The sequence below is a fragment of the Spermophilus citellus genome (genome assembly GCF_964194105.1).
Source record: "Spermophilus citellus genome assembly, chromosome: 9".
Taxonomy (NCBI): domain Eukaryota; kingdom Metazoa; phylum Chordata; class Mammalia; order Rodentia; family Sciuridae; genus Spermophilus; species Spermophilus citellus.
In genome coordinates, this window is record NC_138191.1 from 27,680,377 (window position 1) to 27,705,984 (window position 25,608).

Below are 25,608 nucleotides of genomic sequence, written 5' to 3' on the forward strand. Positions count from 1 at the left end.
GTCCTCACAAATTTACTTGATAATATCTTAGTGTGTTCCCTTACCTTTGGTATTGAAAGGGAGTAAAAATTCTCAGAGGTGACTGAACAAGAGTTCTGTAAGGCATTTTGTGCTATAGTTAAATGTATATTCTCTTTGGTATATCTTCTCAGGCTCTTAGACTCTCTGGGTTTTATAATTATTATATAAATTTAATGCCTAAGGTATATAATTACATCAAAATCAAATGTTGTCTTTCCTTTATTTTCTTTTACTATTGATTTCATTTTTTAACTACATGACAGCATTGCAAATCTTATTACACAAATAGAGCATAATTTTTCATATCTTTGTATATGAAGTATGTTCACCTAAATTTATGCCTTTATACATGTACTTTGTTTTTTTTGCATTACAACTCTTATTACACATATATACCACAATTTTTTCATATCTCTGTTTGTATATAAAGTATGCTGACACACGATTAGTCTTCATACATGTACTTTGGATGTCTATCATATTCCACTACCCTTGCTAATCCCCTGCCCCTTCCCTTTCCCTTTCACCCCTCTGCCCTATCTAGAATTCATCTAACCCTCCCATACTCCCCCTCCCTACCCCACTATGAGTCAGCCTCCTTATATCAGAGAAAACATTCAGCATTTGTTTTTTGGGGGATTAGCTAACTTCACTTAGCATTATCTTCTCTAACGCCATCCATTTACCTGCAAATGCCATTATTTTATTCTCTTTTATTGCTGAGTAAAATTCCATTGTATATATATATGCCACATTTTTTATCCATTCATCCACTGAAGGGCATCTAGGTTGGCTCCACAGTTTAGCTATTGTGAATTGTGCTGCTATAAACATTGATGTGGCTGTGTGCCTGTAGAATGCTGTTTTTAAGTCCTTTGGGGTATAGTCTGAGGAGAGGGATAGCTGGGTCAAATGGTGGTTCCATTCCCAGAATTCCAAAGCATTGCCATATGGCTTTCCATATTGGCTGCACCAATTTGCAGTCCCACCAGCAATATATGAGTGTACCTTTGTCCCCACATCCTCAACAACACTTATTATTGTTTGTCTTCATAAGAGCTGCCATTCTGACTAGAGTGAGATGATATCTTAGAGTAGTTTTGATTTGCATTTCTCTGATTGCTAGAGATGATGAGCATTTTTTTCATATATTTGTTGGTTGATTGATTGTATATCCTCTTCTGAAAATTGTCTGTTCAGGTCCTTGGCCCATTTGTTGATTGGGTTATTTGTTTTTTTGATGCTTAGCTTTTTGAGTTCTTTATACACCCTAGAGATTAGTGCTCTATCTGATGTGTGAGGGGTAAAAATTTGCTCCCAGGATGTAGGACCTCTGTTTAACTCACAGATTGTTTCTGTTGCTAAAAAGAAACTTTTTAGTTTGATTCCATCCCATTTATTAAATCTTGGTTTTAATTCTTGTGCTATAGGAGTCTTATCAAGGAAGTTGGGGTCTAACCCCACAGGATGAAGATTAGAGCCTACTTTTTCTTCTATTAGACGCAGAGTCTCTGGTTTAATTCCTAGGTTCTTGATCCATTTAGAGTAAAGTTTTGTGTGTGGTGAGACAGAGGTTTAATTTCATTTTGTTGCATATGGATTTCCAGTTTTCCCAGCACCATTTGTTGAAGATGCTATCTTTTCTCTAATGCATGTTTTTGGCACCTTTGTCTAATATAAGATAATTATAATTTTGTGGGTTAGTCTCTGTGTCCTCTATTCTGTACCCTTGGTCTACCAGTCTGTTTTGGTGCCAATACTATGAGAAAGGAAAGACGCATTACTTGCAACTCAGTGTAGGGCACTGACCTAATCCTAACCTTAGCTCAAAGGTCCAAGTTCATGTATGCAAGAAGAGGTGTGTACACATTTCCCCTATGGTCACATCTTTTTTTTCAAGCTCCATATCTGACTCACTAAATGCTGCCAGCTAGTATCCTGTTGTAACCCAGTAAACCAAGGACATAGTGGACAGCAAACATAACCTGTTCACTAACCTGTGCTACAATCATGCTTGTTTTGGTTGGGTTTGAAGATGCTAAGATCTATCAAAGGCATGATTTGGTTACTGCTAATGTTATTGGGTTGCTGTTTTCAGAGGACCTACCCTTTATGTGGAGAAATAAACATTATGATTGTATAACCTGAGAAATGAATGAAAAAGGAGTTGAGGTAGATTTCATTCTGACAGTTAATAATGACTTGCTTGAAAATATTGAACAAGTTTCCTAAACTTTCTGTACCTTAGTTTGTCCACTTGTTAAATGTCCTCTCTTTACCTCAGGTTATATCAATGATAGGTCCTAGTTTTTTTAATTGCTCCACAGACCCCTTACTCGAACATTTAACAATACTTTGTGAATGCTTTCTAGAGTCCAGACACTGTTCTAGGAGCAAATCCAGTATATCCTAAGGATGAATTTATTATCTTCCCTCCCTTAAACCAGTTTTATCTCTTGTAATTACTCAGTGGTGGCATAAATATGCATATCCCAGGGCAGAAACCTGTGGGAGTACACAACTTTTCTCTCTCCTTCAGTGCTGTGTTTATTAATAACAAAATCCCTTCAAGTGCATCTTCACTAAATTTTTTTCCTTTCAGCACTAGAGATAGAACCCAGGGCCCCACACATGCTAGGTAATTGTTTTACCTTTAAGCTACATCCTTTTTATTTTACATACTTTTATTTTATTTTATAGTCTTTTTTATTTTGAGAGGGTCTCACTAAATTGCCCAGGCTTACCTTGAACTTGCCATCCTCCTATCTCAGCCTCTTTAGTAGCTGGGATTACAGAAGTGCTCTATTGCACCCAGCCCTGTCACCAATTTTTAAAATATATTTATTATCTCTTACAAATCTTGTCTCAATGTCTTTCTATTTGTCATCTGTCTACCTTAAACTTCTTCCTCTGGTTTTACAAAGCTGGCTTCTCATCATTCAGACCTTGATTTGAATGTCATCTTTTCAGCAATATCCTCTTCAACCCATTCTATCCAGAGCTGCTCCCCAGCCCCATTCTGACTATCATTACCCCGTTTTACAGTTTTCTTAGCAAAATATCTTATCTAACGTGTTCCCCTCTCTTCTAGACATTGGTGACATGACCAATATAATCACTCTCTATTGTACTCAGCTGGCAAATATCCATTTTGGTAAAACTGAATTCTCTAACTTTTCCCCACCTGCAGCCAACACACACCATGCTGCTTGGTCTCATGTCCATCAACTTCAAGTGGTCCTCACTGCTGCTTGGCAATGGTACCATATTCCTCTAGTCCATTCACTCTCTACTTCCTTAGACAACTATTTCACATCTTTCTGTCTTCAAACCTCCAACACTGTTCCCTCACAAGCTCACCTGATAATATTGTTTCTTATTTCATTTAGACAATAGAGTCAAGAGACATCAGGTACTATCATGACCAAATCTGTTTTCATACTGTATCGTCTATTGTCTATGCCAACCCCTCTACTTGTGCATTAGGTCCCACCTCCTCTCACTCAAGGACATCACCCTGGTATGTATCATTAGATTTTATCTCCAATGGATCATTCCCATCAGCATTCAATATATTATAACATCACCTATCTTAAAAACAAAATAAATTGCACTTGACCTGGTAGTTACTGCTGCCAATTTTCTGCTTCCTTTTACATCAAAACTCTTCAAAAGGAGTGAGGTTGTCTGTCTCCACCTTTATTCCTCTCATTCTCTTTCTTTTATCACTCAAGTCAGGCCCTGGACTCCTTGCCAAGGTCACTGACAACCATAATGTTGCCCAATTTAGTGCTTATTTTCTATCCTATCTTTACTTCGCTCTTAACTGCATTTGATGAAGACCATCACTGTGAATCTTCTAGGCATTACCTGTTCAATATATCCACTCACCACTCTACTGCTACCATGCTGGCCCCCAGATTATCATCTTTTGCCCAGACTATTGCAATAGCCTCCTAACTGAACTCTCTGATTCTCCCCTGCCTCTCTCTACAGGATCATTTCCTACAGTATTCAGAGTAAAACTTTTAAATGTATTACCAACTTGAAGACCTGGAGTCTCTCAGCTACCTTTCTCAGTTATATTTTAGATGCCATACTCAATATATCAACAGTCTACTTAGCTTAGGACCCTATCTCTGAAATGTACTTTAAGTTAAAAAACAATAAGAATCTTTTTTTAAGTGGAAGGTGTTTGATATCATTGCTTTAGTAGATAAATTTAGTGCATTGGAATCTGAAGGGAAGGAAACAAGTCAAAGAGAGAACAGGATGCAAATACTGAGAAGTAGTTTTGTAGGACAGAGGGTCTTTCAGAGAAGCAACCAAAGGATACAAATTTATGATAATGTTTTCAGTAAACACCCAAATAGGAAAGTAAAACAGGGACTTAGGCTGCCTTTGTTAAAAAGTTCTGTCTCTTAAGTTGGGTTTGCTGATGCCCAATGGGTAACTAAAAGCAGGATAAAGTTTAGCATCTCTGCCTTCATTTTGTATTCACCTGTTTTATTACCTTATTAAACTTTGGGTCAGATTTCTGCACAACTCTGGATCATATGATAGTTCTATTTCTGGTTGTTGTTGTTGTTTTCTTTGAGGAGCCCCACAACATTTCCATAATTGCTGTACTAATATATATGAGCATAAGCATATTAATCATTTGAAGAGTATTCATCTAAAGCTGATAATATGCTTCCTTCAAGACTGAAGACATCAAGGTCAGAAAAACTAAGATATTTTCCAGACTTCTTGCTTTTACTATGTCCTGTTCCAGGGCCTTGGAGTGGTGCCTAGAAGTCTTCAGTCTTTACTCTTCTTTTCCACAAACAGTGAGTCTTATAGGCGGATCAATGATGAAGAGGCTTCTTTCCCTCAGCAGAAGCAATATAGTCCCATGGGAACTGAATTTGCCCCCATTCCAGGATCATAGATCTAATAGATGAATATCCTATGAAGCAAGTGGAAATTGCCCCTTGAACAGCTGGCAATTTCCTCAATACCAATAACACTTGGTATGATCAGAACTCAAAGAGAATGATAAACCACACCACAGTTTGACCAAGACTGCTTAAGACACATACCTCTTGTCTCCTGCCCAGTTCTTCCTCTATTTAACTAAAGCTCACATTAATATCCTGAAAGATAGGACTGAGACACTTGACACAACTTGTCTTTCCAGTATAGGTACAGTGATTAAAGTTCCTTTTCCCTATTATTTTGTCCATTTGGTTTTTGGGGTAATTGGTTAGTTTTGATTTGTTGGGACCCCCAGAATTAGTCCTCTGGCCTCAAACTTGGATAACAGGAAAGGTGCTGGACAAAATCAATATAGCCTATGATGAGACACTGTTTTATTGTCTTACCATTGATATTAACATTTCTCACTCTCTTAGCATTGATCACTATCTGATTTTAATTTATTGCCTGTATTTTCTTTTTAAAATATAAGTTCCATGAAATTAGTAGATTCTCTCTATTGTCATAGAGTGCTTGGCACATAAAGTGGCTCAAGCAGTATTCATGAAGACCCATGACACAAAATTAGCTTCATAAAACCGTGCTTTGTTGGAGTTTCTATGAAAAAACAACTAAATTAAACTCTTTTGTAGTTTACAATGAATTTATTGAAGGTGATTGCACTTCTAAAATTGAAGCACAGGCTATGGGGAAGATGGCGGCGGGAAGGGAGTGAGCACCCCAGTGACCTGCGCTGCTGTGCCAGCAGGGTGTGAGTTCAGAACGGCCGGATGCTGTCTTGTCAGGAATATTCAACGAAGTTGGGCTACATGGAGCCTGAGGCAAGAGATTGAGCATCTGAGGGGCAGGGTTGTGGCTCACACTCCAGAGAACCCCAGCAGCCCGGTGCATGGAGGTACCCGAACAGCTGAATAGTAACCTGCCACAGCTGGAGGAAATTGAGCTCTGCGGAGACCTGGCAAAGAATCAGAGCTTTGGATCCTGTGAAGATCTGCTAACCGCGCCTCCACAGGGCACCGGCCTGAAAACTGAAGTTGGGACTTAGTGGAGAAACAAGGAAGAAAAGGAACACAATCAATGCAGGACAGCTCAACATTACAGGAGATGCTAGGCACAGCAGAGAGATGGTCAGATAAAGATTTCAAGATATACTTGCTTCTGTTGGTATGGAGTCTTAAAGAAGACCTTAGACAGCATATGCAAACAATGAAAGATCACTTTGATAATGAATTGCATAAACAAATCCAAGCAGTGAAAGAACAACTCTACAGCAAGATAGAGGTTATACAAAAAAATCAAACAGAAATCCTGGAAATGAAGGAAATTATAAATCAAATTAAAAACTCAAATGAGGGTATCACCAGTAGAGTAGACCAAATAGAAGTCAGAACAATCAGACAACGAAGACAAAATATATCATCTCGGAAAGAGTCTAGTCAACTCAGAAAGGCTGGCAAGAAACCACGAACAAAACATCCAAGAGATATGGGATATCATAAAACAACCAAACTTAAGAGTTATTGGGATAGAGGAAGTTATAGAGGTCCAAATCAAAGGAATCAGCAATCTGTTAAATTAAGTAATTTTAGAGAACTTTCCAGACATGAAGAATGAAACGGAAATCCAAATTCTAGAAGCCTACAGGATGCTGAATGTATAAAACCACAAGAGACCCACACCAAAACACATTATAATGAATATATCCAACATTCATAACAAGGAGATAATATTAAAAGTTACAAGAGAAAGGAGACCGATTACATTTAGGGGTAAACCAATTAGGTTAATGGCTGATTTTTCATCACAGACGCTGAAAGCTAGAAGATCCTGGAACAACGTATTTCAAATGCTGAAAGATAATGGGTGCCAACCAAGAATATTGTATCCAGCAAAATTAAGCTTCAGGTTTGACAATGAAATAAAAACCTTCCATGATAAACAAAAGTTAAAAGAATTCGCAGCCAGAAAACCAGCACTGCAAAGCATTGTGGGCAAAACACTACACAAAGAGGAAATGAAAAACAACAACAAAAATCAACAGTGGGAAGTAGCTCAGTAAAGGAAAAAATTAATCAAAGAGGAAAAACAAATCAAGTTAAATAACAAAAATAAACAAACATGACTGGAAGTACAAACCATATATCAATAGTAACCCTAAATGTTAATGGCTTAAACTCACCAATTAAGCAACATAGGCTAGTAACCTGGATTAAAAAAAAAAAAAAAACAGATCCAACAATATGCTGCCTACAGGAGACTCATCTGATAGGAAAAGACATACACGGGCAGAAGGTGAAACATTGGGAAAAATCATACCACTCACTTAGACCTTGGAAGCAAGCAGGGGTGTCCATACTCATATCAAATAAAATTGACTTCAAGCCAAAGTTAATCAAAAGGGATAAAGAAGGACACTATATACTGTTAAAGGGAACCATCCACCACAAGACATAACAATCATCAATATATATGCCCAAACAATGGTGCTGCTATGTTCATAAAACAAACTCTCCTCAAGTTCAAGAGACAAATAGACCAGAATACAATAATTATGGTTGACTTCAACACACCTCTCTCACCACTGGACAGATCTTCCAAACAAAAGTTGAATAAAGAAACTTAGAATCAATAACACAATTAATAACCTAGACTTCACTGACATATATAGAATATATCAACCATCATCAGGCGGATATACTTTTTTCTCAGTAGCACATGGATCCTTCTCAAACATCGACCGTATATTATGCCATAAGGCAACTCTTAGAAAATATAAAGGAGTAGAGATAATACTATGCATGTTATCTGATCATAATGGAATGAAACTGGAAATCAATGATAAAAGAAGGAAGAAAAACTCCTACATCACTTGGAGAATGAACAATATGCTACTGAATGAACAATGGGTTACAGAAGACATCAAGGAGGAAATTTAAAAATTCTTAGAGGTAAATGGCACAACATATCAGAATCTATGGGACACTATGAAAACAGTACGAAGAGAAAAATTCATTGCTTGGAGTTACTTCCTCAAAAAAAAAAAAAAAAAAAGAAAAAAAAAACCCAACAAATAAATGATCTAACACTTCATCTCAAAGCCCTAGAAAAATAAGAGCAAAACAACAGCAAATGTAGTAGAAGGCAAGAAATAATTAAAATCAGAGCTGAAATCAATGAAATCAAAATAAAAGAAACAATTAAAAAAATTGACAAAACTAAAAGTTGGTTCTTTGAAAAAATAAATAAGATTAACAGACCCTTAGCCATGCTAATGAAGAGAAAAAGGCAATATCACAACAGACACTACAGAAATACAGAAGATAATTAGAAATTATTTTGAAACCTTATACTCCAATAAAATAGAAGATAGTGAAGGCATCAATAAATTTCTTAAGTCATATGATCTGCCCAGATTGAGTCAGGAGGATATACACAACTTAAACAGACTAATATCAAGTGAGGAAATAGAAGAAGCCATCAAAAGACTACCAACAAAGAAAAGCCCAGGACCGGATGGATACAGCAGAGTTTTACAAAACCTTTAAAGAAGAACTAATACCAATACTCTTCAAGCTATTTCAGGAAATAGAAAAAGAGGGAGTACTTCCAAATTCATTCTATGAGGCCAACATCACCCTGATTCCAAAACCAGATAAAGACATTTCAAAGAAAGAAAACTACAGACCAATACCTCTAATGAACATAGTGCAAAAATCCTCAATAAAATTCTGGCAAATCAGATAAAAAAATATATCAAAAAGATCATACACCATGATCAAGTAGGATTCATCCCTGGGATGCAAGGCTGGTTCAGTATACGGAAATCAATAAATGTTATTCACCACATCAATAGATTTAAAGATAAGAACCATATAATTATATTGATAGACGCAGAAAGAGCATTTGACAAAATACAGCATCCCTTTATGTTCAAAACACTAGAAAAACTAGGGATAACAGGAACATACCTCAACATTGTAAAAGCTATTTATGCTAAGCCTCAGGCCAGCATCATTCTAAATGGAGAAAAACTGAAGTCATTCCCTCCAAAATCTGGAACAAGACAGAGATGCCCTCTCTCACCACTTCTATTCAACATAGTTCTCGAAACACTGGCCAGAGCAGTTAGGCAGATGAAAGAAATTAAAGGCATAAAGACAGGAAAAGAAGAACTTAAATTAGCACTATTTTCTGATGACATGATCCTATACCTAGCAGACCCAAAAGGTTCTACCAAGAAACTTCTAGAACTAGTAAATGAATTCAGCAAAGTGGCAGGATATAAAATTAACACACATAAATCAAAGGCATTCCTGTATATCAGTGACAAATCCTCTGAAATGGAAATGAGGACAACTATCCCATTCACAATATCGTCAAAAAATAAAATACTTGGGAATATACCTAACAAAAGAGGTGAAAGATCTATACAACGAAAACTACAGAACCCTAAAGAGAGAAATAGAAGAAGAAATTAGAAGATGGAAAGATATACCTTGCTCATGGATAGGCAGAATTAATATCATTAAAATGGCGATACTACCAAAAGTGCTTTACAGGTTCAATGCAATTCCGATCAAAGTCACAAGGGCATTCCTTGCAGAAATAGAAAAAGCAATATGAAATTCTTCTGGAAAAATAAGAGACCCAGAATAGCTAAAGCAATCCTAAGAAGGAAGAGTGAAACAGGTGGTATCACTATATCAGATTTTAAAGTATACTACAGAGCAATAGTAACAAAAACAGCATGGTACTGGTACCAAAACAGGTGGGTAGACCAATGGTACAGAATAGAGGTCACAGAGATCAATCCACAAAATTACAACTACCTTATATTAGACAAAGGTGCTAAAAGCATGCAATGGAGAAAGGATAACATCTTCAACAAATGGTGCTGGGAGAACTGGAAATCCATATGCAACAAAATGAAATTGAATCCCTTTCTCTCACCATGCACAAAAGTTAACTCAAGATAGATCGAGGATCTAGGAATCGAACCAGAGACTCTGCATCTAATAGAAGAAAAAGTTGGTCCTAATCTTCATCATGTGGGGTCAGGCCCCAAATTCTTTAATAGGACACCTATAGCACAAGAGTTAAAATCAAGAATCAACAAATGGGACGATTTCAAACTAAAAAGCTTTTTCTCAGCAAGAGAAATAATATGTGGGGTAAATAGGGAGCCTACATCCTGGGAACAAATTTTTACCCCTCACACATCAGATAGAGCCCTAATCTCCAGAGTATACAAAGAATTCAAAAAGTTAAACAATAAAAAAATAAATAACCCAATCAACAAATGAGCCAAGGACCTGAACAGACACTTCTCATAGAAGGACATATAATCAATCAACAAATACATGAAAAAATGCTCACCATCTCTAGCAATCAGAGAAGTGCAAATTAAAACCACTCTAAGATACCATCTCACTGCAGTAAGAATGGCAGCCATTATGAAGTCAAACAACAAGTGCTGGCGAGGATGTGGGGAAAAGGGTACACTCATACATTGCTGGTGGGACTGCAAATTGGTGCAGCCAATTTGGAAAGCAGGATGGAAATTCCTCGGAAAGCTGGGAATGGAACCACCATTTGACCCAGCTATTCCCCTTCTCAGACTATACCCAAAAGACCTAAAAGGAGCATACTACAGGGACACACCACATCAGTGTTCATAGCAGCACAATTCACAATAGCTAGACTGTGGAACCAACCTAGATGCCCTTCAATAGATGAATGGACAAAAAAATGTGGCATTTATACACAATGGAATATTACGCAGCACTAAAAATAACAAGATAATGGTATTTGCAGGGAAATGGATGGCATTAGAGCAGATTATGCTAAGTGAAGCTAGCCAATCCCTAAAAAACAAATGCCGAATGTCTTCTCTGATATAAGGGGTGACTCAAAATGGGGTAGGGAGGAAGAGCATTAGAAGAAGATTACCACTAAATAAGGAAGAATGGTGGGAGGGAATGGGAGGGAGAAGGGGAATTGCATGGAAGATGGAAGGAGACCCTCATCGTTATACAAAATACATGTATTATGTGAGAGGTTGAAAAAGAGAGAGAGAAATGTGTCACATTAGATTGGGTAGAGAGAGGTGATGGGAAGGGAGGGGTGGGGAGGGGGATAGGAAGGGCAACAGAATAAAATAGACAGTAGTATTGATGTATGTATATACGTGGCCGTATAACCCATGTGATTCTGCAACCTGTACACTTGGAAAAATGAGAAATTATATACCCCATTTGATTAAAATGTATGATATATCAAGATCATTGTATTGTCATTAGCAACTAATAAAAAAATGAAATTGAAGCACCAGGATTAACTTATGTGGAAATAATATTCTGATAACATTACTTAGGAAAATAATAGTTTCTGTTCCCTGTTTTGGTGATTCAAATTCCAAGTTACAATAAATAAGACCTATTAATAAAATTGTTGTGTTAAATAAGAAAATATGTGTAAACTCCTTAAGGTAGCAACTAGAATTACATAAATAAATGCAGTAATTTTGTTATTATTATAATTTTAGTATTAGTGGTATACTACATCATAAATCACTCAAAACTGATGTTGAGTCACCCTTAAGTTAACACATTGGTTCAATTTACTCCCCATAGTTTTCTTGAAATATCCTTGGCAGCATAAGGTCTTTGGTGCTTTCAATTCACTAATGTTCATAGGCTTTCATTTGGCCTAAAACTAACAGAGAACAGGTCAGGGGATTCCAAGATGGAACCCAATTTATCACTTGAGTCAACAGAATTGAGCTCTATTCCTGAGAACAGAGTAGCCATTCTAGGACTCTACCCACGAATTCCCAGACTAACCTTGAGGCTGACCCACAGCAGCAGCTCCCAGCAGATGTCCTCTCAGCATGCACCTCCTGGCGCTTGTATGGCACCTGCTGTGTCCTTCTTGGTGCACAGGAAAGACTATCCAATCTTTGACCTTTGACCTATTGTGTGTGTGTGTGTGTATAAATATACACATGCATATATATGTATATGTTATGTATATATATATGTATATATAGGGAGAGATATCTACTCATAAATATTTTATACCTAAAATATTTATCAAGTATCTTGCCATCCTTGTACAGTGTTAAACACTCTTTATGGGGGCTAGGATTGTGGCTCAGCAGTAGAGCACTCCCCTAGCATGGGTGGGACCCGGGTTCCATCCTCAGCACCACATAAAAATAAAGGCATTGTGTTGTGTCCATCTACACCTAACAAATAAATAAATATTTTTTTAAAAAACACTCTTTATGTAGCATCATTTTCATTCTTACCTCTGCATCTGTGTTGAAGCACAGTTTAGTCCTGTACTCATTTTATCCTTTAGCGTATGTCACTCCATAGCCCACTTGTGCTAGGTTGTGGAAAGGCCAAAGAAGGTGCTGGAGACAGCATGAGAGACATGATTTATTGGGGAAAGCTTCTAACAGGTCAGTGACAGCTCCAGGAAGAGTTCTGTGGCAACAGATTGAACAGATAGCATCTGTGTCCCTTAAGGTGCGTCTCCAAGTAGTTCCTCTGTTCCTTGTAGTATTTTCCCTAGTGGCACTGGCCAAACAAGTGACATGTATCCTTTCCACAGTGCCTTCAGTTTTCTGCTCATCTCCATTCAGGGAGGGGTCTTATGTTAGATGAGGAAGCAGTGACATCACATTAGTTTGCTTGTATGAACAGCATCCCAAGGAACAACTGTCATAGCATACTTGAAAGCAAGTGTCTTTTTACAGATAACACTAACTTGCCCTAGTTCCCAGTGTGCATAGAGAAAGCCAGTGTCCTTCAAGGTAATATGTATCTGGACTTTCCAGCCTAGGCTTGCTCTCATTGTTTCCTTATTTTTGATAGGTTTGGGGAATAAAAAGGCAGCATTCAGGGTCATGGTGTTTGTCCACTTTTTCTTTAGGAACAATACAGCATGAATGGCAAATTCAGATGGGTTCCATTAAGCAAGCATGTGAACAATCCATGTGTTGTTTGTTAAGTTGCATCACTTCCAGGAATGCTTATTTCCAGGAAAGGACAATGGCCTGAGACTAGATATTTGATGAAAGACCTAGGTAATCAGAGGGCACTTGGTCCAAAGAGAAACTAAATGACGATATGATTTTTGTGCCGGGAAATATAATTACACTTACTTTGTATAGCAAGAATATAAGATAGAATTTTGTATTCTGAATGATACTCAGGTCAACTACAGTGAGACAGTGGCAGTGTTAAGTGCAGTTCAGACTTGGCTGTTGCATGATGAAATTTCCCTTTTTCCTCTTACCTACTTTTTCTTATTGCCTGCAATGGAATAAATACTTTTTGTTCCCATTCATGCCTTTTGTCCTCTATTTGCTTTTTGACCCCTCTTGAATCCACAATAGCAGTTAAACAAGGACATTTTAGAAATTTTCAATCATTATAACAAAGCACTCCTAAGTTCAATTTATAGACTTCCTTCTCAAAACAAAGTGATGGGTAAGAAAATTCCATATGAATAAGTTTTTAATTCTCAGTGCAGCTGATTGCCACTTGGGAGGTTAGTATAAATTTGAGGAATATACTATGAAATGGGTAAAGTTATTGATGAAGAGTTGGGTTTATTTTTTGTTTTAGTTTTCTATTTGTTAGTCCATTTTTCTCTCTTCAAAATTTCAGATGCATTTGAAAATGAAATGGCAAAAAAAGTTAAACTTCAGAATATCTTATTCCAGCTTTGAAAGTGTGTTACAGTTAAAGCAATGTCCCTGGGTTTCATAAACTGACTTCCAGACCACTCACATATAATCAAATCGAATCAAGCCTTTATTGAAGCACACCAGTGGCAGCTGACCAGATCATAAAGCTGTTCCCCTGATCAGCCCCAAACAATTGCAAGGGCAGACCTTATGAGACTGAAAACCGCAAAAAGGATGTTCATGGGTCTAGCCAATGCAAGCAAGCCAGGTTACAGAAGCAGGAGAGTGCAGTCAAGCAGCGGGAACCCTAACCAATCATAGTTAGCCCAGTCACCCCAGTTACAGAAACAGAGCCCCATTACCCTAGTTACAGAAACAATACCCCTTTAGGTAGTTTTGTGTTCTTAAAGGTTTCTATAGCAAAAGGAAAATAACATCTTGCCCCAGTCATGACTCTTCTACTTGGCATGGTTGTTTTACAAGTCATAAAACAAAATGGAGTCACATTTGCTCCTACTATCACAGTGCATGAATCACCCATGATTGTTTGATGGTGAGGCAATTTTCTTTTTCTCCACATTATTTTTTATTAGTAGTTCTGTAACAAAAAGCATAGCAGAATTCTTCAAAAGAACTACCTGTATTTACTGTTGTCTATCTTTCATATTCTCATTTTCTCTATATTAATAGTATCTAATGTTATTCATACTCAGATTTCTTCAGATTTCCCTGTAATATCCCTTATGGCTATGCTTTTCTTTTTCTCTTAATCAAGATCCAGTCATAGGGTGTGCATTGCATTTGCCATGACTCTATTTTTCTACAATCTAGAAATGTTTTTAACCTTTCTTGGAGGGTGGGGGCTTTTCTGTCTTTCATGATATTGACAGCTGTGGAGAATAAAACTGGTAGTTTTACAGAATGTGTCATAATTTGGACTCATCTGACCCTTTCTTCATGATTAGATTTCCTTTTGTCTTGAACCTACTCAGCTACTATGCCAAGTTCACCATAGATCTCTGTGATACCCAGTGATTGTCAATTCACAATTCAGTTAACCACTCAGAAACGCTTGACACAGTAGGTGACTTCTTCCTTGAACTACTCTTCACTCAGCTTCTGGGGTAGCATTTTTTCCTGCTTTTCCTCCTGCCTGCATGCTCCTTCTCAGTGAACTTGGTATAGTAGCTGCTTCCCCTTCATCTCACTGACTTCTATACATGTCCTTCTAAGCACTGCCTGCATGCTCCTTCTCAGTGAACTTGGTATAGTAGCTGCTTCCCCTTCATCTCACTGACTTCTATACATGTCCTTCTAAGCACTGCTTTCATTCCTGCCTATAAATTTGATGTATTTTCATTTTCATTCAAATTGGTTTTTTTATACACTCTGATGGGCAATTCTCTGGCAATAGAGGCTCTAATATAGAAAGAATGCAAAAGGTTTGCTATACTTGTTTTAAGGAGTCTTTGCCAAGTAGCACTACGAATTAAAAGTTTAACAGAACTTTAATCAGATGCACATTAGAAATTTATTTTTCTTTTTAAGGGAGAAGGGGCATTAGGAATATATATTTTGAAGGAAATCTTCTAGAATATTCTGACTGCCACCTTATACCTTGAGAATCACTTTTATACACACCTAAGCCTACTTCTTGTTTTCTTATCTAGAGTGAAAGTCTTAGGATTTCATTTTTGGATTTTCTTAACCTTTGGAATCTCCCTTTGCCTCAGTTTCCTAAAGAGTGGTTTTATTTCTCAGATAAGTATTTATTAGGCTTTTGGGATGTGCCAAGCTCTGCAATTGGTGTTAAGCAGCACTGAGATAGTCATGGAAGCAAATAAGTATAAAATGCCTCAAATAGATGAGACTGAGGGACATAATGCATTAGAAAGAGCTTGGTTCCTTTCGCTATTATTGCCTAGCTATTGGCTTTTCTACTCAAGAAGTTTGCCCTGACTCAGGGCACATGATTAGGATTGGGCTCTTTATTTTCCAGATGTTGAGCTAGAGCCTTTGAAGTTGGAGACCACCTGATTGAGGCTAGTGGGAAACTTCACCTGCTATATAAGCTACTGGCATTCCTGCATTCCAGGTAGGTAATAGGCTTACATTCACTGCTCTGGGGGAGTGACTGGTTCAAACCTGAATAATAAGGAACTTAGTGATTTCTTGAGGCTGATTCAATTTTTCTTTTTTACAAGACTCTAATTCAGGGTCTACTTTCTCTGCAAGTATACACCTACCCCATTCCATCTCATCAAACCTGACTTCTTCACCATTATCTTTTCTTTCCTGAATTCCTACAGCATTTAGGATCTTGCTTCAGGACTTAGCAAGCCCTATCTTAATCTACTACCTGGTTGGTTAGTGTATGTTCCATCTCATCAATCCAGCTATATTGTTTACATCCACAAGGATGAGTCAAAACTGAGCATTTCTTTTACAATTGCCTGCTGGTACCTTGTGTTGGAATTGACACATAATAAAGGTTGAATAAACACTGGTTCTTGTTAACCTGTGGGGTTTGATTTAAACTTAAGGGGAACTTGGGGTACTTTTTCCCAGAAATGTGAGTTGGGTATCAGCCTGGTATTCAGCATGTACATCTTCATCACCACAGGAAAGGGGGAGTCTAGGAAAAGACCAGATACTCAAGAAATTCAAAATTGTCCCTTTAGGATGACTGTCCCAGGTATGGCCTGAACTAACCTAAAACTGGGCAAAATTGCCCAGTCTTTTGCAAATTAAATAATTTCATGTCTTACTGTATTTTATTGCCTTTGACATGTCTACCATAAGTGTTTTAGAGATGAAGAAGAACATATAAATACCTTCCATCCATGTTTTTTATGTCACAGACCTAGAAAGGTCATGTCCAATGTCATATATCCAGCAAATAGTAGAAAGAGATAAGAATTAAGATACTCACCTTCAAGCTCAATGCTATTTCCAACAATTTGGGGCTAGAGTCTGGAAGATATTCTCCCTAACTCTTGATCTTACTCTTGTGGCAACCTTAAATTAAGTTTGTTTCTTGAAAAGAATATTTTTTTGACAGCATTGTACCTCTTTATTTAGGCAAATTTAAAACAATGTCTGATAACAAAGGGCTGTCACTTTGACTTTGTTCTCACTGCATTATTTTGAATTTTTCTTTCCTTTCTTCGCTCTCTAAATGTAAGTTTTCTCATGTACCATGGGAGATTGCTTCTTACAGTGATGCTTCTCAGACTTTTCTAGATGATAATGCTTATATTCCCAAGTAGGTAATTGCAGTAAATAGCCTACCATAGCTCTTTAGGATCTTGGGGAGGAGGTGCACATGTATTTGAACCTTGCCCTTTACTCTTCACATGTATATTTATTTTACTATTAAAGTGAAAGCTTATATTTTCATTGAGTGAAGCGATATTCCAGAAGGAGTCTCCTTTGTTACTCTAGGGCTTCCATACTCCCTGGTGAATTGACAGGTGCTCTGGGAATGTCTCCACTGTAGCTTTAAAACTACTGCTCTGTAGGATACAGCTACGTGTGGAGGCAATTTGTATTCTTGTAATAAAGTATTTAGAATTTCTGAGAAAGTTTTATGACATTTATATTTCTACTTTAGCATTTCACTTATTTATAAAATTGTATTCTTTGGTAAATTTTGCCTGAGGGTAACTCACCCTAAATACTACTAGAGTTGGCAATTTCTCCTTTTCTTCTTATTGTCAGGGGCCATTGGGTTTTACTTTTCTCCCAAATGACCCAGATTTTGGATATTCCTCAAGACTATATGGATTACAAATATGACTCCCCTTGACCACTACATTATCTAAACCTTTTTTTAGATTTAATGATTATATAGGTCCATGAAGAATAATAAGGGTTGTGGGAATGTTGCAGAGGAAAAGGGTATAAAAACTTTATTCAGAATCAAAAGAAGGTGAAAAATTTGAGGAGAGTGGACAGTGCTGTGTGAAGCAAGGATTGGTGCATGGGCAGAAATAAACACCCACATTCTCATCAGGTGATGTACATGATGGGTACTGGGGCAGATGTTGTGAAAATGTTGAGTATCTTCAAAAATGTATGATAAGTCAAGTTTCTGTGACAAAAGCTTTCAGTGTCTTGCAACAGCTCAACAGTTGTGTACTTATTCAGCATTAGCAAGAAAATAAATATTGATAGTATAGAGATCCCACAAATCAAGCAGGGGGAAGGTAAGATTAATTATTTCTATGGACAATAGGGAATGTGGGCAATTACTTGAGAACTCTGTTTAATATATAATAAAATTGATATGGGACAATGGGGAAAAGCTTGAACAATGATTGGTTTTTGAGTCTGTGGGAGAGTATTAGCTGTGGAACTAACAGCTTTAAAATTTAGTTCATAGTGGACTCTCAGATCCACTTGATGCCCCCCAAGTACTGCAATAACCTGGACACTTATGCCATTGATAGGACTCTCCAGTGCCAAAACATGACTTGAGTTTATAATTTTCCTTCCTGATAGGTGGTGATAGGTGGAAAGCCCTAAAGCTTTATTGAAAAGCAGATGCTGGGTCTTCAGGCAGGCTCCCAAGGGCTTGATTTATGGCTTGCCTAAGTAAAAATTGTGTCTCAGCAAATACAAACTGCCACAGAGTATGGATATTTAGAGTTGCCTGGGAATAGTCACAACCAAATATTAACTCTGTAAATCCCAAAAACTTTGGCTCATGTGTTTTAAAAACTGAGGCTAGCGTGTTATGGTGAAATTTTTTGTAAAGTGATGAATCGTCTCCCTAAATTTAGGTCTTTCCCCTGGGGTTTATTTAAAGTAGGAGCATGCCTGAATATGGAAAGAAAAAAATAGGCATTTGGTTTAGGAATGACTTGATTTTTTTTATTTCCTGAAGAGTCCTTGAAAAGAGTTAAGACCTGTTTGTTTGTCTTCTTCTTGTAAAGGCTACAGCTACGAGCATGTGGATGGTTCTGTGAGAGGAAAAGAGAGACACCTGTGTTTAAAATACTTTGGACAGCAACCCATTTTTATTTTTCTCCTGAGTACCAGGGCAGGTAAACCACAGCAGACAAATAAAGAGTGGTGTGGTACTTTTACATCCCACCCATTGGTACATTTTTCCATAATCCTCTGATAGGTAAGGTTATTACCAAGGAGTATTAAAAAAGGAGAGAATCAAGGCAGTTGACATAACATAGTACTGGACTTCTAGAGTGGAGCTCTTTTCTGTTCAACCTATGCAAGCTGTGATCTCAACAAAGAAGTAAGGCTAAAACCTAGGCTTGTTTAAACACATTTAAAAAAGTAACTCTGTTCCAGTTACATCACTCACCTGGGAATGTCTTTATTTTATTTTATTTTTTTGTAATTTTGGGGAAAGTTTTATTGACATTTAGCTTTCCTTCCCAGCCATGAATTTGGAAAATAAGATAATCTCTTTGGTAATTGCCCCTCTTCCAGGAGTATCTCTGGAATAGTGTTGTAAAATTTAACAAATATTTTATTGTTTAAAATGTGATTATAATGAAACTGCCAGCTCTGTATAATTATTATGGCATTGCTTATATGACTCAAATCAAAAATACCATATGACATTTGTGGTGCTTTGCCAGTTGCATAGTGCTTTCACTATTAAATAATTTGAAATCAGTTTTAGGAGATGGAATTTTTCCTATATCCAAATCAATAAGAACTTGAATTAATTTTGAATTCATAATCTGAGTTTCATTATCTTATTTTTTGTAGACCTTAATTCTGATGGCATAGATACAGGAACACAAAAAGGATGTTTGTCCTTGATGAAAGAGATTAAGGTCTTTATGAAAAGAAAGTTCATCCTTATTTAGAAAGCATTTAGTAAGTGCTTTGTACTATATGGGTACATAAAAGAAGTGTTAGATTTAATCCTTGAGTACAAGGAGATCATTTCTCAGTATATGTCTTATCTCTCTAATAAAGACAATAATAAGATACAATCAGATTTATTTGGCCTCAGTCTCTTCCAAGGTCATGGACCACATCCTGCATCAAAGCCATTCATTCATGTCTCATGGTTAATCTTAGGGGAAACTTGAAGGATCTAGTCACATGCATCATCAATGTTGGAAGAGGAATTCCATTTTTGTTTTTTTAAGATTTTATTATTCATATTTAGAGAGCAGATAATGTTTAAAACATCTAAAATTAGGAAGAAAGAAACCTCTGATTTTTAGTTAGTCTTCTTGGGAGGCCTCAGAGTAGATTATCTAGGAGCTGAAGCAGTCCTGGACATTAACATTTTCCAAACACTGTTATATTTGCTATCACATTTTTGCTATAGTTCTGCAGCATTTTCATTTAATGGGTTTCCTTCTGGTTTTCAAGAGGTGAAGTTTTTTCCACATATTGCCAGCAAGTGACAGTGATGGCTTATGAATATGTCCCAAACAACTAAATACAGCTTAAAATATCCTCCCTAAAGTATCCTCCCTAGTGAAAAAATGCTGCTCTAGCCAATATTAACCCATGAGGAAGAGAATTTTTATGGAACTCAAACACATTTTTTTAGATGAAATGACTGCCTAGATAGTATTAGCATACAGTGGATAAAAAGGTTCTGGAGCCAGGTGCAATAGTGCATGCCTACAGTGCCAGCTACTCAGAAGCTGAGGCAGGAGGATGGAGTAAGTCCAGGAGTTCAAGGCCAGCCTGGGCAACCCTGCAAGACCCTGTCTGTATCCCAGGAGTAATAACTACAGACAAGACCCTGTCTCTATCCCAGGAGTAATAACTACAGATTCTGAAATATGGAATGGTGCAACTTCAAATAAGTCCTTTAATCTAACTGTTTCCATTTCAGCATCTACAAAATGAGAATACTAGCAAGGATGCTGGGTTGTTGTGAGGGTTGAAAGAATTAATGTATACATAAAGTGCTTTGAACAATTCTTGGTGAGTAGTAAAGGAGAAGTATAGCTCTCATTATTAGGTATAATTTAGCATCTCTCAGTAATCAGTCATTATTATTCCTTTATTCCAACTTCAATTTTATATGAAGACTTTAATAAGAATGTTTCTGCCTGACTTGTCTTGATATCCACCTGGGAATCAGTAGTCCTTGTGAAAAGGAACCCTTCATTCAGTTTGTGGAACCCTTTTAGGATTGTTTTAGCAAAGAACTCTAATGACGCTGGCAAGAATGAGTCTACTCTGTACTAGTTTTCACATTAATCAAAGAGAAGGCTGTAATTTGCTTCATAGTACTCTAAATTCCTGTAACCACCCCCTCCAATGTACTTACTTGGCCCTTTTCCTGCACTACCAGAGAAAGACCAGAAAGTTGTTGTATTGAGTGTTCTTGTCTTAAATTGATTTTATGACATTGTCTTTGATTAATGTGGAAACTGATACAGGAAGTTTTCTCTAGTCAGAAGCATGTATCATCCCCTCTTCTCATTAACTAGTGTCAGGGACTTCCTACCTTGATGTAGCTTGTGCTTTTTTTACTGCCAACTGCACACCTCTCATTTTTTAAAATATATTTTTAGTTGTAGATGGACACTGTTTTAGACAGCTTTTTCACCACCATGACTAAAAGATCTGACTAGAACAACTGTAGAGGAGGAAAGTTTATTTGAGGGCTCATGGTTTCAGAGGTCTTAGTCCATAGAAGGCCAGCTCCATTCCTTGGGCCTCAAGGAGGCTGAACATCATGGTGGGAGAGTGTGGCTAAGGGAAGCAGTTCACATCATGATCAGAAGCAGAGAGAGACGCCACTCTCCAGATACAAAATATATATCCCATAGCCACACTCCCAATGAACTACTTTTTTCCAGCCACAACTCACCTATCTCTAGTTACCACTCAGTTAATCCCATCAGGGATTTATTCACTGCTTAGGTTAAGGCTATGACCCAATCATTTCTCCTTCAAAACTTGCATTGTCTCACATGTGAGCTTTTGGGGGATACCACATCTAAACTATAACAGACAATACCTTTATTTTATTTTTTTAAAATGTAGTGCTGCGGATTGAACCCAGTGCATCACACATGCTAGGGGAGCTCTCTAAAAAATTATGTACTAGGGAATCTGGCTCTTAGAGATATTTTGCTGTCAACTTTTTAAAAATTATTAATTCAAAAATCTATTTTTCTACCATCTCAAAGGGTCAGATACAATAGCTTTTAAAAGTTTTCCTCAAAATTAACATAGGATTATATCCACCAGGTCTCAGACTAATATCATGTAATATGTTGTTATCCTTGTCATAAAGTTGCTAGTTAGTAAGCCTATTTACTAAGTATTAGTATTTGAGTTGTCCTATGATCATTGATTATTTTATCATTGTTACCATCCCTGGGAGCACAGAAATAAAGAAAGGAAACTTGTAGGCTTCTGTAATAGCCTCACATCCAGAGGTCCTTACTACTGGCTGCTTTATATTTAAATGATTTATGTTTGAATGGGTTTGAGGTCTTTTCAAACATTCAGCTAATTCTGCCAGAAAATTTCTCTGTATTTCTCAAGTCAGAAGCACTCAAGCAAATTCCTCTGTTTCAAGTCAAAAGCACTCATGCAAATACTGAAACACCTGAGTATAAGGCATAGGTTGAGTTCATATCTTCTTATAGGGGTAGCCCTATCTCTACACAGGGAGGTCTCTTGAAGGATCTTTTGTTATTGCTGCTGGTAATGGTAGTAGTTATGTTAATAATGATTGGTTCTGTTCTAGCTGTCATTGTTTTCATTTTTAACTGTTTCTAGGGTAAAACTGTAGAGAAATAAGTTTATTTTAATTGCAGAAGGCATAAGGATACAAGTATTTTTCTGAAGGATTCTTTCAAGGTTTTTATTTCAAAATTTATGGACTGACATGATTTTCAACTAAGGTTCTTAAATTATTTATTGTTGTGACTCAATGATATAGAACAATGTGTGTTAAACTGTGGTCTGTAGCCCACCTACATCAGAATCACCTGGGATTGATTATAAAGATGCATATCCTAGATTAGAGTCCCACACCCACTAAAGTGCTATCGCACTTCTCGGACTATTCCCTGAGGACCTTAAAAAAGCGCTCTATAGGGATACGGCTGCATCAATGATTATAGCGGCACAATTCACAATAGCTAGACTGTGGAACCAATCTAGATGCCCCTCAATAGATGAATGGATAAAAAAAATGTGGCATCTATACACAATGGAGTATTATGCAGCACTAAGAAATGACAAAATCATAGAATTTGCAGGGAAATGGATGGCATTAGAGCAGATTATGCTAGGCGAAGCTAGCCAAGCCCTAAAAAACAAATGCCAAATGTCTGCTTTGATATAAAGAGAACTACTAAGAACAGAACAGGAAGGAAGAGCATGAGGAAAAGACTACAGTAAACAAAGACGAATGGGGGGAGAGAAACGGAGAGAGAAGGGAAAGCACATGGAAATAGTAGAAGACCTTCAATGATACATAAAATTATAAGAGGTTATGAGGGGCAAGGGGGAGGGAAAAAAAGAGAGAGAATTGAACAACAGCAGGGGAGATAGAGAGGGAAGATGGGAGGGGAGGGGAGGGGAGGAGGGATAGTAGGGGATAGGAAAGGTAGCAGAATACAACAGTCACTAATATGGCATTATGTAAAAATGTGAATATGTAACAGATGTGATTCTGCAATCTGTATTTGGGGTGAAAATGGGAGTTCAAAACACAATTTGAGTCAAATGTATGAAAGATGATATATTATGAGCTATGTAATGCTTTAAATAATCAATAAAAAAAGAAAAGAAAAGAAAGGGGGTACCTATTCTGAGAATCCCACTAATATGGTCACGTCTGTGAATTAATCCATGGAAACACAGGAATTTCTGTAGCCTCTACAGTTCTCTCATCCTTTGTTACTTAATAAGTGGTAGTACTCTTATTAATTAATTAATCATAATTAATAGCAATTAATCTATTGATTAATAAGGGGTAGCTCCTATTTAAGGCAAAGTAGTTTTCAGCTGAACCACTTTTCTTTAATTTTTTGTCATTCAGAAAGCAGTAGAAACTAATGACACCCCTATTCCATCCTCTTCAAATCACTCAAATTGCTCAGAATATCAAAGATACCTGGAGTAAAAGAAAGTTTGCCCAAATCCTCTAAGCAAGTGTCTTTGCTGTGGCTGGGAGGTGTGCAGTCTGCAAGCCAGTATGGTTTACCTCCCCCCACCCCAGGCTCCTAAGAGTTCAAATGAATGGTCCCCAGAATCCAGCCCCACCCACAGCCCCAGGGACTTGTGGGTGTAGAAGGAAGCAGCCCCACATTTGCCTGGAGAGCTGTTAGGTCTCTCTGGAGTCTGCAGGGATGCTCTGATCGGATGTCACTGCTTGGGTTAGAAATACAGATGGAAAGGTATGCCACTCCTTCTCCTTCTGTATACTTGAATTAGGAGGAAAAAACAATATCACTTTAAACACCATCATCTCTCTCAGAAAGTTCTGCTTCCACATCATTTCTTGTGCCTTGTGTAATTTCCCCTGAAGATCTAACATGTTTCCTAATTTTTTTTCCCAACTAGAAGTTTCCTACCAGGTAAGACAGACAGGAGACAGGTAGCTGACAGACCCATATTGTTCATCTAGGAATGCACTTAGAGTTGAGCAAAACAATCAAATGAACAAACAAAACTTCCAACTCTGAGCAAATAAGATGCAGTTCTATATTCCTGCAAGTCATCACATGAGATAGTGATGAAGATTAAGAGGTAGACAGCAATTAGTATTCAGGTATAATGTATAGATAAGAAGATGGGTATATTTGCCACATATTTTAATCCATTCATCTATTGAAGGGTATTCCATTAACACAAGAAAATGTGTTTATGATCCCAACATATGAAGATCAGAACACAGTGTTTGTTAACCACTGGAGCAAGACAAAGATGTTAACAACCTCTAACTCCTTGCCAATTTCATTTATCATCTCCAGTTGGCTGCCTTTCATTTGATGCTCAAGGATTTAAGTGCAGCATATTATATGTAACTCATTATTTTGCTATTATTAGATTGTTTCAAAGAATCTAAGAGTTTTTGCAATCATAGCTTTTAGGCCTATGCTGAGTCAGAACATCATGGGAGGGAGCATGATGATGAGCAAAGCTACTTACCTCATGGAAGCCAAGAAGGGGGACAGAGAGAAAGAGGGAGAAAGGGGCTGGGAACACATAGTCTTAAAGGGCACAGCCCAAGGGGCCTACTTCCTCCCGCCAGGTGCCACCCCTAAAGTCTTCACCACATTACAATTTGATCCAGTCATCCCCCCAGTGGTTCTCCCTCTGCACACTGCTGCACAGGGACCAAGCCCTCAACACATGAGCTGTTAGGGGATGTATAAGGGTCTAAACCATAACACATGGAAAGTTGAAGAGGTGGAGACAAATGTGTAGATTATTGAAATATTTTTATTTGTCCTTTATCTATTTGCCAACTGATTAAAATAACTTATGGATTAGCATCTATAATTTTATTTAAAAAGAGATACTACCAGCCATAGGGGGGAGATCAAAGTAAAAGCAAAGACATCAAGACCTGTTGTGGAGTTTCATACCTTCCTCATTACCCATGTACGTAATGTTGACCCACCAATCCACAGGGAGCAGTTGAAAGGGTAGTGTTGTTATTATCCTTGGAGTTATCCAGAGTCTAGCATTTATAAAGGACTTTATCCTAAGATTTGGGAGCTGGGTAAAAAGAGACACATTGAGATTGTTTTTCCCCACATTCTAATAAGAGACAGCAAAACGGAAAGATTTCTAAAAACATCATTCCCTTCAGGAACCAAACTCAAGAAGGAATTTACCATGTGGACTTGGTTTGAACTGGACAATATCACCAAGTAATATCTTACAAAGGATATGAAACTCCTATTTGAACTTGAGATTTTTATGACAAATGTGCA

The 25,608-nt window shown here is 37.4% G+C and overlaps 1 protein-coding gene across 4 annotated transcripts in view; it reads left to right on the forward strand.

Moving 5' to 3' along the window:
- The window catches only part of LOC308656948 (uncharacterized protein), a gene marked incomplete at its 5' end in the record, with an annotated part of 125,072 nt that overhangs the window by 46,912 nt on the left and 52,552 nt on the right, over window positions 1-25,608 (forward strand). For 2 of the 4 annotated variants that reach the window (XR_014023804.1, XR_014023805.1), the window contains one exon: window positions 15,696-15,791. The exons of 1 other annotated variant lie outside the window; for it this stretch is intronic. Of the gene's footprint in view, window positions 1-15,695; window positions 15,792-18,633; window positions 18,957-25,608 lie in introns of those variants that run through there. One more of the 4 variants, XR_014023806.1, reaches the window with a different exon arrangement.